The sequence below is a fragment of the Protopterus annectens genome, chromosome 4.part0 (genome assembly GCF_019279795.1).
Source record: "Protopterus annectens isolate FY-2018-M chromosome 4.part0, PAN1.0, whole genome shotgun sequence".
Taxonomy (NCBI): domain Eukaryota; kingdom Metazoa; phylum Chordata; order Ceratodontiformes; family Protopteridae; genus Protopterus; species Protopterus annectens.
Window position 1 is genome coordinate 1,976,855,219 of NC_056733.1, and position 18,996 is coordinate 1,976,874,214.

An 18,996-nucleotide genomic window follows, 5' to 3' on the forward strand; every position below is an offset into this window, starting at 1 on the left:
TACAGCCAGGGCCAAGCATTTGGTGAATACTTTGGAAGCAGTAGATAAGCCAAAGGGCAGTGCAGAGAACTGAAAGTGTTGATAGCCTGCTCTGAAGCGCAGGAATTGTCTGCACGATTCCCTGATTGGGATGGGGAGGTAGGCATCTTTTAGGTCTAGTATCACAAGCTAGGCACAGGCAGGTGCTGCTGCAAGGTTAGCATTTTTGATCTGGGAACCACCAAGGAGGTGTACAGTTTGGATAGATACAGGATGGGGTGCTACGTACCCTCTTTTCTGGGAACAAGGAATAGTCTGGAGTAAAAACCCTTTCCTGTTTGATCTGGAGGGACAGGTTCTACTGCCCCCTGGGTTAGAGTTTGGACCTGTTTCAATGCCTCTGCCCACTGGTTTTGAGGGAGGTCTGGGTACCCTCTTGGAATAGGGAGTTCGCTGAAGGAGAATCTGTATCCCTGAGAAATGATTTTTAAGACCCATTGGTCCTTGGTTATAGAGAACCAATTGTCCTTGAAGAGGGTGAGCCTTCCTTCTAGTTTTTGATGAGTGAAAGGAGGGCAGAGGGGGGAGGGAGAGTCATTGTGAGTGCTTGCCATAGAAGATTGGCTTAGAACTCCCTGCCTTAGAGATGGACGCGGTCCATTGTTTGCTTCTTTGACAGGTACTACAGAGTACTGGATTCTCACAAATACCTGTACAGCAATCCTGGCAGAGGCATGAATCTTAATGGAGGAGAAGGATAGGCCTCTGTGGAATAGCTCTGCTAGGCAATCCAGGATCTGAGGTAAGGAGGGCAGTGCTGTGTCTTTTCCTTGAGACAGATTCCAAGAACAATATCTTTTCCCCTTTTCAGCATAAGATTTCCTAGTACTAGGCCTTCTGGCTTCAAGAAAGACATCCAGCACCTGTTTGCTGAGGGTTGCTGGTGGTGTATTCAGGGGATAAGCAAGGTTTAGGGTTTGTAACTGTGGATGCAAAATCTGTCCCTCCTGCTGACACAGCAGCATAGGGATCTGATGAAGGTGCCAGGGTGGCACTGCTGTCAGACTGCGTAAGAGTGGGTACCAGTGCTGTCGTGGCCAGTCTGGGGCAATAAGAATTGCCCTTGGCCTGTCCTGTTTGATGTTGAGTATACTTTTGAGAGGAGGAGCAGAGGGGGACAGGCATAAATTGAGAGGTTTTCCCATTGGAAGGATAGGGCATCCACCTTCCAGGCCCCGCCATGAGGGTTCCTGGTGCAAACTTTGCTCAACTGGTGGTTTTTGGGGGAGGCAAACAGATCCACCTCCAGTGTCCCCCACCTCTGCATTCGAAGGTTGAAGGTGTTGGGCTCCAATTTCCACTCGTGTGGGTCTAGGATATTTCTGCTTAAGTCGTCTGCCAGTGAATTGTGTTTGCCTGGCAGGAATAGAGCTTGTAGATGCACTTGGTTGCTCAAGGCCGTGTTCCACAGGGCCATGGCTAACCTGCAGAGTGGGTAAGAATGAGTTCCCCCCTGCTTGTTTATGTACCACATAACTGTGGTGCTGTTTGTTTCTATCAGCAGCTGTCCTGGAAGGATTAGGTATTTGAAGGATGTCAGAGCATTATGTACAGCTAGCATCTCTTTTTGATTGATATGCAGGAGAATTTGGCCTGGGCTTCACTTGCCCTGAATGCATTAGCCTGCCATGTTAGCCCCCCATGCATAGTCTGATGAGTCTGTTGTCAGGGTTTGGGCAGCGAGGGGGTGAGTGAAAGGAAGTCCCTTGTTGTGGTTGCATGCTTCTGCCCACCAAAGGAACTCTGCCCTTAGACAAGGTATGATTGGAATGACTGTTTCCAGGTCCTGAGAATGTTGGCAACAAAGACTTTTTAAGTACCACTGAAGTTTCCTCATATGCAGTCTTGCATATGGAATTAGCAGAATACATGAGGCCATGAACCCTAGGGCTTGCAGTATTTTCCTTGCAGATAGCTGGGTTTTGGTGGCCATTTGTTTGAAGTAGTTGGACAAATAGACCTGTTTTTCTGGAGTGAGAAATGCCATCTGGGAAGTTGAGTTCACGCTTGCTCCCAGGAATACAATTTCTTGACTGGGCACCAGTTGTGTTTTCGTTGATGGTGTACCTCAATGAAGCGAAAAGGCTTTTTACAAATGCCAGGTACTGAAGTAGCAATTCCTGACTGTCTGCTTGAATCAGGCAATCATTCAAGTATGGGAACATTTGAATATTTATTTGCCTGCAGTGTGCAGTGGCTGGAACCAGGCACTTTGTGAATACTCTGGGCATACTAGATAAGCCAAAGGGAAGTGCAGAGAACTAATAGTGCATAGAGCCTGCCCTGAAGACTAGATATTTCCTTCAAGACTCCCTCATGGGGATGTGCAGACAAGCTTCTTTTAAGTCTAGGGTGACTAACCAAGCACCCTTGGCTAGCATTGGGAGAAGCTGTTGCAGGGTAAGCATTTTGAATTTTGGGACCACCAGGAAGGTGTTGAGAATTGATAGATCCAGGATTGGGTGCCAAGAGCCCTCTTTTCTGGGCACCAGAAAAAGTCTGGAGTAGAAACCCTGCCCCCTTTGTTCTACTGGAACAGGTTGAACAGCTCTGATATTGAGCACGGAAAGTACTTGCTTTTGAGCCTCTGCCCACTGGTTTAGAGGAAGGTCTGGAAACCCGCTTGGGGTTAGCAGTGAACGGAAGTAGAATTTGTACCCCGGGATACAATGTTTAGGACCCATCTGTCCTTAGTAATAGACATCCAGTTTTTTGCATGAAGGGCAAGTTTTCCTCCTAGGTGCACATGTAATTGGAGCAGGGCTGGAAAGGATAATTAAAAAGTCATTGTGAACTCTTTCCATAAGGGGGCAGCTTACCACTCCATGTTTTTGAGGTGGGATCACTCTACTGTTTAGATCTCTACATACCCTGAGACTGTAGTCTGCGTGGCCTGTTTCCCTTGGGTTTGGAGTGTGAAAGCCTGGAAAGGGCAGGAAAGGACCAATTTTTAGAAGGCCAATGCCTACTGAATATAGGTGGCTGCACTTTGTAAGAATTCTTTAACAGTTTGCATAGATTTAGCTTTTTCTTCCATCTTTTTAAGAACTTCTTCTGCTTTGGTGCCAAACAAATAGTCGTTATTTAAAGGAGCATCTAGTCATTTTGATTTGACATGATCTGACAATGTTTGTTCCTTCAGCCAAGCATGCTTTCTCAGTACAGACCCAGTGACAGCAGCCCTGCAAGATGCTTCTAGGGCATCAAAGCCACACTGCAAAGTATGCTTACTAACTTGGTTTGCAGAATGCATTAACTCTTGTAAATCTTTATTTTCTGCACAATCTGGGAGTAACACATTTTTTTGTTCAATTAGTTCCATAATATGTTGCTGGTACTTCAACATGTGAAACTGGTAATTCAATGCCCTGATGGCATGAGTTGCAGAGGTATATACCTTCTTACCCAATCTGTCTAAAGCTCTGGAATCCCTGTCTGAAGGGGTAGGGTTTTTGGCTATAGTAGCCTTAATCCCTTTAGGTCCCTGGGAAATGGTCTCTGGATCTGTAGTAGGATTCTTAAAGAGAAATTTGTGAGAATCGGGTACTCTGTAGTACCTGTCAGGTTTTCTAGGGGCCAGGGGTAAAGTGTCTGGAGTAAGACTGGATTCCATGAAGACATCATCTACAACATCCAGGACAGGGGATACAGCTAGAGGCCTGTGCTGAGGCAACTCTAAAAATTCTCTGAGTCTCTTTTTGGACTGAGGGTAGTCCTGGCATTCCCAGCAGAAATGCTCTCTTAAAGTATGCAAGGTTTCACCAAAAGAGACATCCTCTGGAGGGGAGGCAAAGGGAATGGATTCCTCTGTATCTGAATCCTCATAGGTGGATAAGGGCATGTCCAGATAATCAGAAGGGTCAGAGTCATTGGACTCCTGGTCTGTAGAATCAGAGTGAAACTCAATTCTTTGTGTCTTAGCAGGGGAAGGCTGGCTTCCCCTAATTAGGGTAATAAGGTCTTCAGCCATTCTAAGCATTTGTTTTTGTGGCATGGGAGCTTGAGCATGCGCTTTGGTCATCGGTTTTCTAGGCATAGTGTGTACTCTGGGCCTGAGAAACTCTGTAGTTTTAGCTAAAAACGAAGTTGTCGGTTTAATTCCAACATCAGTAGGTCAGAATACACCCTCAGAAGCCGGTGCCTGCACAGCAGCTCCAGACCCATCCAAGGTAGAGACATCCGCAGGTTCCATAGTCGAAGAAGCATCTCACGGCATACCGGACTCCGAAAGGGTCTCAGCATAGGCCTGTGAATCTGTAGAAGCGGGCATCAGGGGCTACAAAGGTGCCTCACTGAGTACCGACTGATGGGCGACTAGCTTAACGGAAGCATTGTCGGCAGTTTTGGAGCTATGCGGTCTGTCTCTGTCTTTATCTTTACATTTTTTCGGAAGATCGGTAGTTGGATGGTTTATTGAAGCCATTTTGGAATAAGAAGAATGAGAGCGAAAGAATTTATAGTTACAAAGCTAATGGTTTGGGCATTAAACAAGGCACAAAACCAACAGCAAGGGACGTCGTGGTCTGGGCCTAAACAGGTGACGCAGTAAGAATGAAAATCTCTGTGAGGTATTTGCTTTCCACAGGCAAGATAATTAACTTTTTCTGACATCAGTTAGAGCAAGAAAAAAGGATCCCCAATGGGGTACTTAGCTTTAGAAGACTTCAGGTTTGAAACTCGAAAAACAAAAATTTCAGGTAGCGGCCGACCGGCACTTGCAAACTGCTTCTGCTTCGGGTTCCTTCTCAACAAGAAAGGCTGGTGTAATGGCATCGGCTGCCTGTTTTATACCCCTGACGACCTTACATCATGGAAGAGATGACAGCATCCAACACAGAAATCCTAAGACTCTGGTATTCCGGCTGAATGAGGGCTACCTGCAGGCAGATAACCCAAGTGTGATTACTGCAACAGTGAAACACGAAGAACATCTCTCTAAGTCATTTCTTTGACTGTGGGAAATCTTGAGATTCCTATTGAAAATGTTCCCTGAGGGAGTGAAGGGTTCCCCAAATGAGAGGTCCTCTGGAAGGGAAGCAGAAGGGATGGATTCCTCTGCATCTGAATCCTCAAACAATTAAGGGATGTTGTTCCTCTTCAAAAACAGAATAATCAGATTCTTCAGACTCTTGGTCTGTCATCATTTCTGGAGAAGGATGCCTTTTCTTTTTGGGGTGTGGGCCTGAGTACCTCGTATAAGGGAGATGAGATCCTCAGCCATTTTAAGCATCTGAGCTTGGGGTGGGTGACCAGTAGTAAGATGGTGGCTAGAAGCAGATTTCCTAGGAGTGGCCAGGCTACTAGGCCTGAGAGAATCCATTGGTCTCTGAGAAGCGGTAGTCGGATGTGAAGACATCATTTTTTTGCCTAGAATCGGTAGTGTGAAAGGCCTCCTCGGAAGCCAGTGACTGCATTGCGGCTCCAGACCCAACCGAGGCAGAGACAGCCAAAGGCTCGGAAGACGAACTGGATTTCTGCGGCATACCGGACTCCGAAAGGGTCTCAGCAGAGGCCTGCACAGAAAGCGAATCGGGGATCAGGGGTTGTGAAACTGCCTCACTGAATTCCAGAGAACTGACGACTTGCGTAGGGGTAGTGTTGTCAGAAGGCTTAGCCTTGTGTGGCCTGTCTCTATCTTTATCTCTACGTTTTTTCAGAATGTTGACAGATTGTCGGCTGACGGATGCCACATCGGAATTCGAAGAGAGAACACAAAAATAATTGTCTACAAAAAGAGCTCTATGGCGAATGGTTCTCGCATTAAAGTGGACACAGAACCGGCAATAAGGGATGTTGTGGTCTGGGCCTAAACAAGTGATGCAGTAAGAATGAAAGTCTCAGTGTGGGATCTGCTTTCCACAGATGACAGTTGTTAACTTTTTCGGACATCGGTTAGAGCAAGAAAAAAGGGTCCCCAATGTGGTACTTAGCTACAGACATTTTCTGCTGAAATTCAACTTCTGGTAGCGACCGACCAGCACTTAAGCAAACTGCTTCTGCTGCAGGCTCCATGGCAAGAAAGACTGATGTAAAGATGTCGGCTCCCTTGCTTTATAGCACTGACGACCTGATGTCAGACTACAGGCGACGGCAGCCGGCGCCCAAAAACAGTGACTCTGGTATTCAGGCCGACCGAGGCCTACCACAGCAGGGATAACCCACAGATGATGACTGCAACAGTGAAACACGAAGAACATCTGCATAACTCCGAACCAAACAAAACCAATGACAGTCCCAGTCACAGAGATATGCACTGAACACGAAGATGTGACCACTTTCCTTTTATTTAAATGTTAAAATAACAGCAAAAACTGGTTGAGCGCTTTCATCTACTGTAGTAGATTTCATCAGAACCATTACCAACAGCCATAAGTCTCTTTAAATAGGTCCTAAACCTTTCAAAAAACTGAATGCATATGTATTTTACAAATTGATTAATTGAATAATTTACATAAATTAATTAAAATTTAAAGTGGTCAGTGCAAGATTCCACAATGTCTACCTATCACTTGTTTCTTTCCTTTTTTGCCTTAATTAAAACTTGTATTTAACTTATTCATCAAATATAATTGATATATGATATCCCAATAATACATATTTACTAATACATATACAATTATACATACAAATTATTAAAAATATTAAAAATCTAAAATGTCTGACGATTATAATGCTATGAATGTGCAGTCCCCTATAATGAACTAACCTGTCTTTACTTCTAACGTAGCTTTTCTGAGTGTGCTTCATATTTGCCCTCACCTATACTTCTCTAATACTGACCTAATATATATATATATATAGTATCATTTAGCCCTGGAAATTCAGAAGCATTAAGCTTAATTTGCCATCTTGTTTCCTTTTCTCTCAATGATAATTTTATATTCCCACCCCTAGGATTAGATTTGATATATTCTAATATACCAAATTCAAAGGAGTTACAGCTACTATTACCAGTGAGATGTCTCCATAATGCATTATTTGTATCCTGTCTTTTTATCCTATAGTAATGCTCATATATTCTATTCCTTAGGCATCTAACGGTCATACCTACGTAATAACAAGGACATTTTGTGCACTTAGCCATCTGCATAAAGCATGCCAACACTGTGTTCCTGGGATGTCTCTCTCTCTCTCTCTCTCTCTCTCTCTCTCTCTCCACTTTCTCTCTTTTTTTAATGCCTAGAGAATCCCCAAGATTCATTTACTGCTTCCCAGTGGTTGAAACTACAACAAACAGCACACAGCAAATACAGTAGAAAAGTTCTTAAAATGTGTAGTCCTTAGTAAAGGTCACATGAGTTGTGGATAATCCAGAAGGGAATCTTGGTACATACAGATCAGCAGTGACAAATATTCAGCCAGCCCTGCTACTTCTGAGAAGCTTCTCCTTCTCCATTTAGTTTTAGCTGTCTTGACTCCTTCGCTTCCTGCTAGGTCAAACTTTAAATCTAAGCCAAAACTTTCTAATCCTTTTAATGGTAAAAAAACTGTCTCTGACAGAAAATACTGAGTCAAACACTGGCCCTGACTTATGAGTATATGAAACAGTTGAATTCACAGCATCAGTGCTATATCAACTAGAAAAAAAAAAATAAATGTGCCTTATTTCTCCACAGTTTTGCACATCCCCTACATGTTCTAAAATAAACATTTTGAATTTTTGAGTACTTTCGCCTATATAAAAGACATTACATCTCTAACATGCAGTAATACAAATAAGACACTATCTGTTAAAATTACCATATTTTCTAAGTAAATAATAAATAAATAATAAAAAAAAGATCACTGCATGTACATACATGTATTAATTTGGAACATAAGCACAAGTTTAACATTACAATTTAAACACACCCGAAGCTTTCACTTTACCATCAATTGTACTGAAGAATACAATTTGCTTTAACCATTGTCTACTGCCTATCCTTTTATATATAACCTGCACTTTTGCACCTATACATGGTTTTAACTTCAGAAATGACATTTAAAATTTCCAGTAACTATTTTCAGCTGCTCAGATTTCACCACTGTGTGGAACGGATGAAGCAAGAAAAAAAAGCTACTTCTATCATATACATTTTCATTGCTATCATTAACCATTAAGCACTCTCTCAAAAAGATAAGACTTCACAATAACAGATCTCCCTTTGGTCATTGTTTTTATAAGTAACACTTTCAGCATACTCTCTTAGCAAAACTTACCAATAGCAACTGTATTCTCTTTTAGTGATCCTCAGTTTAGACTAATACATTGTAACATTACATCAATTTCAAAAGTACGCCTACAATGTATAATACAGTGGCTACTCATAAATATCTGAAGAATATAAGTGTAGATCCTGAACATAAAGCAACTACAGAATCAAAACCACAATTTGCATATAACAGACTAAAAACTATCACAGAAAGGTTTCCTTTAAATAAAGTTGATGCTAGGGTGAACACAGTACGTATGTTTAAATGTTTCTGCTGTCAAGACTTTTAATGTATTTAAAATATAGATAAATATGTAAATCCAATTACTGACAAGAGTTGCATCCTAGTATGGTGACTGTAACAGTCTTATTTATATTGATTTGTAAGGATGTATGTATATGCCTTTTATATATGCAGAACTAATGACTAGAGAGTTTCAGGAGACTGACTACGTTCAGTTGAGGGTTAGCAGACAAAAAAGCTCAACTGTACAAACCCATAACCTTGCTTTATTGTACTAACTAAAACCAGTTATTTATTTCAACTGGTCAGGCAGAAGCATTTTACAAAAAACTACACACAATTTTAAGGATTATAAAGTTCAAAGCACTCAAGCAATTCCCCACCCATACAATGTAATAGACATAACAGTGGCTTTTGTTTTTGTTTCTGAACTATCACACAGCCAAGTGATGCATGAAGCTACACAACTGTACATGGAGCAAAACACTGAGAGGCAAGCAGTTCCATCTGAGATATTCCCTCTTGCTTTTCAGTACTGCAATAATTCAGTACTACAACAGTGATCTTTCTGTTTTACAACGAATGTAGGACAGAAAAATATCAAGGATGATACCAACCAAGGACGTCGGAAGGCATACTCACTGTACGCACTTCAGTACAGTATTTGTGGAGTGGGGGTAGATTCTGGCAGGCACTAGGATCTAGTAGAGAAAAACTAAAAGTTAAGAATATAAATAAAATAAAATAACAGCATATGCAAATGCCGTAATTAAGACTGCATAGAAATTTGTAGCTCATCAAGCATTTGCATGCTTAGCATTTTTTTAGTTAATGAGTGATAATTGCCCAGTTAGCACAGTCCTTTAGGTAGGGAGAAAGGTGTGAAATTCATCCGATCTCATGGTCCATTGATACGGCTTTCCTTTCATCTGTTAGCCGGTACTGTGGATGGGAGTGAAGGAGATGTGTCATTGACGTCAGAAACTGCAGTTTTGCAGATGGCCATTGGCACTGGAACCATATGGCGAAGGGTGGGGAGCAACTTTAAACTAATACTTGAATGTGCCCTACCTGGCTTTAAAATACAAATTAAAATAAAAATATACCAAATGCCCTTCCCTCTGTATCCTATTTTCTGACTAACGTAGACCACTGCTGTTTATCACAAAGAAATAAAAGATCTAATTTACCTACTAATTCCATTTTTGGTGATCGTATCAAACCTGCTGTAGTTTATAAGCTTCAGTGACTCATTGTAAAAGTATAAGATCCAGCAAAGGAAAGGGTAAAAATGCAAGGTAAAATCGGGGACTCCTGAAAGCATATCTCTAAAATGTTTTATTTTGCCTGAGAGAAAAACAATGTTACTATTAAAATATCAGAATGCCACAAATTTTTATGTAGTCACTTTAAAGTTTAATTTACTAGAGCTTTCCTCTCCTCTGTCATCATATTAGATTAGCCGCACAGGCGGAACTGCATGACAGCAAAAGAACCGCGACTAAAACCAGAATCGCAATTGCTAACTTGTTTGCTGAAGGATTCTCCACTTTGCTCTGGAATTCTAGAGAAAGCATAAAAACAATGGTGGTACAAATTACAAAAAAATCAGGACAAATTTATAAACTTAGAAAGTTGCAAGAATAAGCAGGTTTTACCATTAGTAATATGCTTTATTTCTGAGGGATATAAAGTTTGAAACTTGAATGAGTGTCATTTGGAGGCTGCAATCCTTAGTGATTTAACACAAGACCACTTTTTTGAGGAACAAACCAAAAGGTGTAAGGCAAAAATCTAGGGCTGTCTGCAAAATTCTGGATATTTGAGAGGTGTGCCTGTATGCAGGGAGAACAAGGAAACAGTCTGTGCTTGCCTGTTACTAAAAAAGAGGTGCATGTTCTCTTAATGCCAGTTGTTAACAGCATATTGAGTTTGTGACTTCTGAGAAAAGTGATAACCGTTTATTGTTGGATCTGTAACTTTGGACCCATCATGCCATAGCCAATAATTATCTAACAAATAGTAAATCTATTGGACTTATTTTTGAGGTGATACATACCTATAAGGAACTACCAAAATAGAAGGGGAATCAGAAATACACATAGATTTTATATCTTCACTTCTGGTCCTGGATTGTGGTCGGTAACAGTTAATTTACATCCTTAAATAAATTTATTAATAAAGAAAATGTTGGTCATACAATTTAAAAAGTGTGTCCCCCCACTTTCATAGTAAACTCCCATACAGTGATGTTCTGTTTTTTTAAGTTTCTTTTGTAAAGCAAGTCATTTGCTTCAGTTAATTATTTTTTAAAGAACCGCAGTTTGAGGAAGTGGAAGTAATGGAATTTGAAACACCTTGGTTTCCTTGCTACAGCTTGTGGAGTGCATGCTTACTTACTTTGTCAGAGTTTTTTTTTTTTCTAAGTAGTCATTACTTTTAGCTACTTGGCCACAGCTGCACTCATCTGCATGATGTGGTAGAGTTTAATAACTAGCATTTAGCCATGTTCCTTTCTTTTTGCTAATATTGTAGAATGTGTGTATGTTTGAGAGGTCTAGGGCTTGATCTTCCCTTAGTATCTTTTCACCCTTCTTGCAGCTGACCTTCGAAGGTATCAGTTGCTTGGAGGCTATCTTTGCATTCCATCCACTATGGCTTGTCAGGAAAGCCTGACAACATAGCTCTGGCAGTAGCTTAGGGAAAGAGAAAGGCTGAAGAAACAGAACTGACAGAAGACAACGGTGCGTCAGTGAAGGAAAACTGGCTTGCAGACAGCTGGAGAAGCCACTTAGCAAACAAAATGGACAAAGGAATAAGTAAGAAATAGCTTCTTCAGCAAGACAGAAAATATCAGTTGTTCCATCCTTGAGCAAAAATGTTGAGAACTAAGGTAAGGGTTCCATGTAGAACTGACCAAGCAGTGCCTATTGAAATATTAGTGAAGTATTTAAAAATTGCCCTTTATTTTGGGATCTGTGCCTGATTCATGAATAAACAAGATGATAGCTACGGTGGAGGTTCTCTGTAACAGCCAACTGAAGCAGCTCATAGGTTTGAAGGAGTTGCAAGATGGCAACATCAAAAGACTGCATTCACCTTCCCTATGAACACCCTTAGGTTATTACCTCTTTCTTGGGAAGGGCAAAATCAGGTCATTCCAGGAACAAATTTATAGGATCCCATCCAATCATCCTGGTTACAGTTTTAAGGATGTTATGGTATCACCTTGTTTAACTTGCAGAGAAATTCTGCTCTAGAGATGAGGTAGGCATGGGGCAATACATTTGTCTCTCCATCAAGTTTTCTTTATCTGTTGTTGAAGGTGTAGATGTAGTGTTGTTGTGTTAGTGGAATTATTTGAGTTTCTGAGATTCAGGAAGGTATACTGTATTTTTGGTCTTAGAATGTATCTTCAGCACATGCCTCTTTATTATGATATTGAGTGCAAGAGATATTGACAAACAAGAGATAACATTCTCTGGGGTAAAGTTTGCCCTGAATTTGTCTGCTGCTGTGTTAGCTGGTCACACTGGGTAGTGTCATTTTGAATTAGTTCCAGGCACGGCTGGGTATTGTTTATTGGTTTTCTAATGAAGATGCAGAAGGAATTATGGTTATCCTTTGTTTCAGAGGTTAATTTAAGTTTGTGTTAAAATTTATATTCCATACTGTTCCACATTGACAGGGTTTAACACACATACATTCATTCTTATGATTTTAAAATAAATAATCATGGGTAGTAATACTGAATCATATCAGTTCATCCAAAAGACTTTCTTGTGTATGAAGAAACAGTTATTTGCCATGTTCTAGTCTACCTAGTTGAAATTTACTAAGAGTTCTATATTTTGTTCCACATTATCAGAGGTAGTGTTCCATATTTTGAAGATGGAAGATTGATAAATAAGGGAGGCAGTTGATGGAAGAAAGCACAAGGCAGGATGAAACTGATCACATTAAAGTGATCATTGCTGTGAACTTGTTAGGGGAGGTGAGTTAGAAATTAGTGTCTGAAAGTTCCAGGCTGAAATATATTACATTGATTGTTTGTTCTTTCATTTTTTTCTGGCAGAACAGATACTGTCCACAGCACAATACATTTATATTTATTTTTTCATGTATTTTTTATGACCATCTACAAGGGGGTGCCCTGTAGCAGCAAATGGAAGTATATAGTGCTGTAACGTTTATGTTTTTTTGTTATCTTCTCAATGAAATATCAGAAGTATCAACAACTTCATCAAGTATCAAGGTTGGTGGCAACGCACGATGCATCGGAGACCATCCCAGGTGCAATTAACCATAGGCAAGACTGCTCTGCAATTTGTAGCATGTTACAGGCCACCCTCTCAAACTCAGGAACCTCACATGGCCTTCCTGAAAACAATGGAGGGGATAAATGTATCTCCAAACACCATCATACTAGGTGACTTCAACTATCCTAATATAGACTGGGAACACTACTCAAGCCCAAACACTCTAGCCCAAAGGTTCCTGGAGTTCATAAACTCAAATGCCATGGAACAACTAGTCACCATCCCCACAAGAGGAGAAAACATACTTGATCTCATCATCACGAACATGGGATCACAATGTTCAACACCGGAAGTATACCTCTCACTGGTGAGATCAGATCATAAACTAATCTCGCTGGAGGTCCTCATCCCGCCCCACCTGAAATAAAAAAGACCACAGTGAAAAACTTCTCAAAAGCCGACTTCACATTTCTAAAAACTAGTGTGGTCTCCTTTAAGGCCCCTGAGCCAGTGGTAAACATTACTCAAACCGCTGAATCACTTACAAATGCCTTCTACCAGCACCTACAGGACTGCATGGATCAGGCAATCCCAAACAAAACTAAGACTCTTTGTACCAAAGGCAAGCGTCCAGTCTGGTGGACCCCAGCCATAAACAAGCTCTACAACAAAAGGAGGAAGCTATTACAAGATAGAGCAAAATCCTTGAAAGGTAAGACACCTTTGATCACTATAAGTAAAAAACTAAGAGCTCTCATAAAATCATCCAAGGCAAATTTTGAGAGAAAAATCGCCAAGGACTCAAAAGACAATCATAAGGCCTTCTTTAGCTATGTTAGAAACCTAGGAGGAAACTCCCAGATATGCTCAGAATTAGTTCAAAATGATGTGAAGATTACTGAACCTACACACATTGCCAACATACTGGCTGACAGGTTCAGTGCAAACTTCTCCCCTCTCCCCAAAAGGAGAGATATCTATACCAGAGGATTGTAGCCCCCAAACATCTCCAACGCCCAGGTGAGAACTGCTCTCTCCAAAGCAAAAACACAGCATCCATGGGACCGGATGGTGTCCCCGGCTGTGTGCTCCATGAACTCAATGAGGAATTAAACCCGCAGTTAGGACAGCTGTTTAATCTTAGCCTCACCTCAGGATACGTACCCAAGGAGTGGCGCACGGCGACTGTGGTCCCACTTCACAAGGGCGGTGCCTCCACCGACCCTGGAAATTACCGTCCCATTAGCTTGACAAGCCTTATCTGCAAAGCCATGGAGAGGATCATAATGGAACTCATAAATAAAGACATAGGGAACTTGCAGACTTTGGATCCAACCCAGTTTGGCTTTGTCAAAGGCAGATCATGCCTTTTAAACTTGGTTGACTTTTTCGAGACAGTCACCAAGGCCATTGATGAGGGAAGGCAGTCCATACAGCCTACCTTGACCTGGCAAAGGCCTTCACACAATACCCCACTCAGGTATCATCGAAAAACTCATCAGCTTGAATGTAAACCCATACATCACAAGATGGGTTGCAAACTGGCTAAGTGACAGAACCCACAGGGTCAGAGTTGCTGGAGCCATGTCAGACTCAAAGCCTGTCACAAGTGGTGTCCCACAGGGCTCAGTCCTGGGTCCACTCTTGTTCGGCATCTACTTTTCTGAAGTACAAGCAAACACAGGAGGGTTATGGCTGACAAAGTTTGCAGATGACTGCAAACTGGGCACCATAGTCGAAAACACATCTGACACAGATATCCTTCAGAAGGGCCTCACAGAAACGGATAACTGGTGCCAGAGCCATGGCCTAAAGTTAAATGCCAAGAAATGCATAGTCATACCCTTCGGAAAAACAAGGTTACCCCTAGCTACCATATAGGTGGCAATCCACTGAGCACAGAAGAAGTCATCGGGGATCTGGGGACCCAGGTTGACAGTAGCCTTCGCTTGACACTCATGTTGCTAAAGTAGTTAGGAAAACCTTCTACATTGCCCACCTGATCATGAAGGGATTCACATCTAGATCAAGGGAGGTCATCGTCCCCCTGTACTCATCACTCATTAGACCTATGATTGAGTACAATGCCCCATTCGAATGTATCTGACCTGACACCTGCAGCAGCTGGAAAGGCCCCAAAAGTTCCTCACCAAAAGGATAAAGGGTCTCAAAATATGTCTTATGCTGCCCGACTGAAAGAACTCCAGCTCTATTCAGTCTCATACCGCTTGCTCAGAGGTGACCTGTGCCTGACATATAAGGCCATGTCAAACCCTGATTTGATGAATATGCTTCACCTCAAAAAATCTAGATCCCTCAGAACCACAAGGGCGGGAGACTTAAACCTTGACACGGTTATTAATAGAACATGCTGGAGGGACAGATTTATAACCCAGAGACTCCCTATGCTGTGGAACAAAATCCCGGTACATGTGAGGCAGAGCACCTCGCTGGCCTTGTTCAAGAGGAATCTTGACCAATGGATGGGGGATCGCAGATATACCCCAGGGATTACTTCAGTGTCACTGCTTGACAGAGGCACAGCAAAATAATAGGCATAGTTTTATTCAAACTAAAGGGGTGGCGAAAGCCAAATAACTATGGGCTAGGCTTATAAATGCCCTTGGGCAGATAGCCTAGCATGAACCTATGAACCTATGAACTACTGTCAAAGTTACAGGGTTTGATTATTTCCGCCATCTATCGTGCAACTCGCATGTGGCTAGACAGTGCACTAGAGTCACAGGTGAAACAGGACACTTGTGCCTAGTGGGATAACCTGGTTAACTGATGTATAAAACAGAAATAAATGGGGCTTCATTTTTTGATGACTGGTAGTATTCAAAAACAAACAGCAGTTACAAGATCACCTCTGAATGATTAATCATGTGGTTTGTTGGGGGTGAATAGTATCTGTCAAAGAGCAATATGAACATTACATTTGTGATTTCTTCACAGTCAGGCATAGTGCACTGTCTCAGAAGAGCACACTCCGCATTATGACTATGTACTTTTTTGTACCCAAATGTCTCATTAGAACTCCCTGAATTTTCTTTTATTATGAACTGTTTTTAAGGAACTGACACATGATCTCTTGCATGTCCAGCATTTAAGAGGTGTTGTTTTGTCACAATTTGGCTCTGTGGTAAAACAAAGAGGAATTCCTCTTTTCCTTAAGAGATTCAAGATTCTGTGTCTGAGTAGGAAGCTGTAGGGATGGTTGCATTTTTTTCCCTCAGATTTCTGATTCAAACTCGGAAGAGAGCCCAATGATTCTGCCAGTGGGAGTTTAACTTTCTGTGAGACTATTGTAGATTATGCTAGTGTTTACAGTAGGAGAACAGTGACATTTCTCAGTCCATCATAAATAAAATACTGTGAGTTGTTACAAAAGGACTTTCCAGAACCTATACCCATTCCTCACATTCTGTCTGCTTTAGAGGATGTGTTTTTTTCCTGATAGCCAGCTGCCTCTAAAAGGCAGATCCTCAGTCTTTCAAATTTAATAAATTATTCCAAAATCTGGCTCAGCAGGTATAGCTTTTGTTGATTCTACTGCTGCTAAGCACTTAATTAATTCCAACCATACTCTTTCTGATAAGGATGGGAAACTTGTTGATAGGTATGGGAAAAAAGTGTATACTTTTACAACTTAGATTTTTAAAATTTTGAATTGTCGGGCATATATGTTAAAATTTCTTTAAACAAATTATGAAAGGATGAGGAATGCTTTATGTGCTGTTTATTCTTTTGAGGGAAAAATGCTTTAAATAACTTAAGTTTCTTCTACTGAACAGGCCACTGCTCATTGTTTGCAGTGTGCATGACTCTGTTGATACTTCTTCCAGGGCTATGGCCACTGGTAGTGTTTTAAGGAGATTTGCATGGCTGCATTCTCAGAACCTCCCTGATAATGTTAAAATTAAATTTTAAATTCTCCCTTAGAAGATTAGTGTTTGGGGGCTCTGCTACAGAGATGATAAAAAAATGTGATGACAGGGGCAAGCTAATCCAGGGAATATCTAAGATTTTTCATTCTTCCTTTAATCTCCTCATCCAGTTTTCACAAAAACTGATTAAAAAATGTCAACAATATTCAGGTAAACAGACATTTAAAAATAAATGGCAAATGGGTTCCAAAGAGAAGTCCTGAATTTCCCAAAACCAAGGAAGGTCTAGCAGGTCTGGTTCAAGACACTTTGTGACCCCCTCCCATCCTTGGCCCCTTTTATTTCTTTCAGAAATTCTGAATGTCCAATTTCCTGTTTAGAAAATTGGTTCTGAAAACCACTCATCAAGGTCACAGATGGCAGTGGGAGGAAATTCCTCCTTTCCAGGGGGTCTTTCCCCTTTCCCCTATATCAGACTCTTTTGTTTCGGCTTGTTCTTCATCACACCCTTATTTATCCAGACTTCAGATGGTTCATAAGGTTTTGTGTATCTGGATCACATTATCAGTTCTCTGCCTTACCCTTTGGACAATTCACTGCACCAAGAGTGTTCACAAAGTGTCTAGCTCCAGTTATAGTTTGTTGCAGGCTACAGGGTATACACATGTTTCCATATTAAGACAACTTGCATATTTTTCCAGCGTCTTTTCAAGGTGTAAGTCTTTTTCAAGGTGTCAGGAATCACTGTCAGCTGAGAGATCTCCTACACAAGCTGGGATTCCAAGAGAACATTCAAAAGTCTTTCTTCACTCCTCACATAGGATTGTGTTCCTGGGATGTCAACTAGACACTTCAGTTCAAAAAGCTTTTCTTCCACCAGAAAAATATATCTTTATTTAGCTATATTTCTAAGGTTTTCCACTCAAATACTGGGGTATAGCTCCACTAGGATGAAATCTGCAAAAATTTAATTGAGAAGGCTTTTTTTTGTTTTCGACCCATGAGATGCACTTTTTGGAATGTAATGTTTATGCTGCTTTATCCTGGCAAATAGATGTCAGTGTTCCATTCAGAGAGCAGTGCTGTGAAAGGGGAATGGCTTGGTCAGCAGTTTAAGGTAGTAGGTGGACAGGAATATACTGATTTGGGAGTGGTTTGTTGGGCAGGCAGCAGCCTGGGAGACGTGAGTACAAATCTGAAAATCCTGGCTACACCCCTGATACCAACTGACTCACACTATAAGGTGTCAGGAAAGACAAATTTTGTCTGATTACAATAATTTACTCAGCTTTATTTATTACATAAAAAGTCCCTGGTACCTTGTCTCTCAGGCTTTCTAGGAGGGAAAGTGCAGTTGTGTAAGTAAACTTACCATAACATTAGATCTATGAATGATCACTGCAGGAGTAGCCTTAGCTATACAGGTTATATCTTGCATAAGCTACAACAACCAGCCAGCTTCCAGAGCTCAAGGGCATCTTCCATGTGCCCAAACCATTTTAAACTGTGTGCACAGCCAAATAAAATCAATAAGGGCACCAAGCCTTTCATCGTTTTCTTGCCAACTGAGACAGTGAGGTTACAGCCCTGAAAGAGTTCAGTGCTAGGAAAATAAATATCAAAGTCCTCTCCCTGGCAAAAAAAAAAAAATAATAAATAAATAATAAGGGGATGGTGGGAATGGCTACTGCAGCAGTGGTCAACTGAGCACCTATTGTTATGGTGTGTTTATTTACACTACTGTAGTATGTACATCATTTGATCACTGTTGCAGTAGCCTTAGCTATACAGGCAGACTGCTACAACTTATACTGACTGCTAGAAGGTAGGATGAAGGTCCAGGAGCCCCTGGAGAATGGTCCTAGCAAAGCCTGCTCTAGATTTGGAAACAGATTCCAATTTCCAGTGCTTCATAAAATATGTGTCAAGGACCAATCTGCCTTCTAGAATACTTCTAGAATCCACCCCTTGCCAAAACAAAATGCCGCTGATGAAGCCAAGGCCCTGATACTATGTGTCTTGACCTTGCCTGGAATTGCCTTGCTGTGGTAGGTATAACAAAGGAAAATAGCAACTGAAAGCCATTTGAAGCTAATCTGCTTTGACATGGTTGTCCTTTTTTCTTACTTTCTGTCAATATAATATCAGAGTTGTCTGTGGACTATTAAGAATTCTTTTCTCCTCACTTTTTAGGCTCTAGAAAGACAAGAAAATGGTAATTTATGCTCAAAGTAAGCTTGCATACCACTTTAGGCATAAAAGAAGGATTAGTTCTAAAGGAAACACTGTTTTTGTGAAAAATGAGAAGGCTGACTTACCATGAGACCTTGCAACTCAGATACTCTTCTTGAGAAGTCAAAGCAATCAGTAAA

General features: G+C 41.2%; 1 protein-coding gene across 3 annotated transcripts in view; it reads right to left on the minus strand.

Annotated features, from left to right (window-relative positions):
- Positions 1-18,996, minus strand: part of TBC1D9B (TBC1 domain family member 9B) — a 2,477,681-nt gene that overhangs the window by 1,830,990 nt on the left and 627,695 nt on the right. The window lies entirely within an intron of this gene.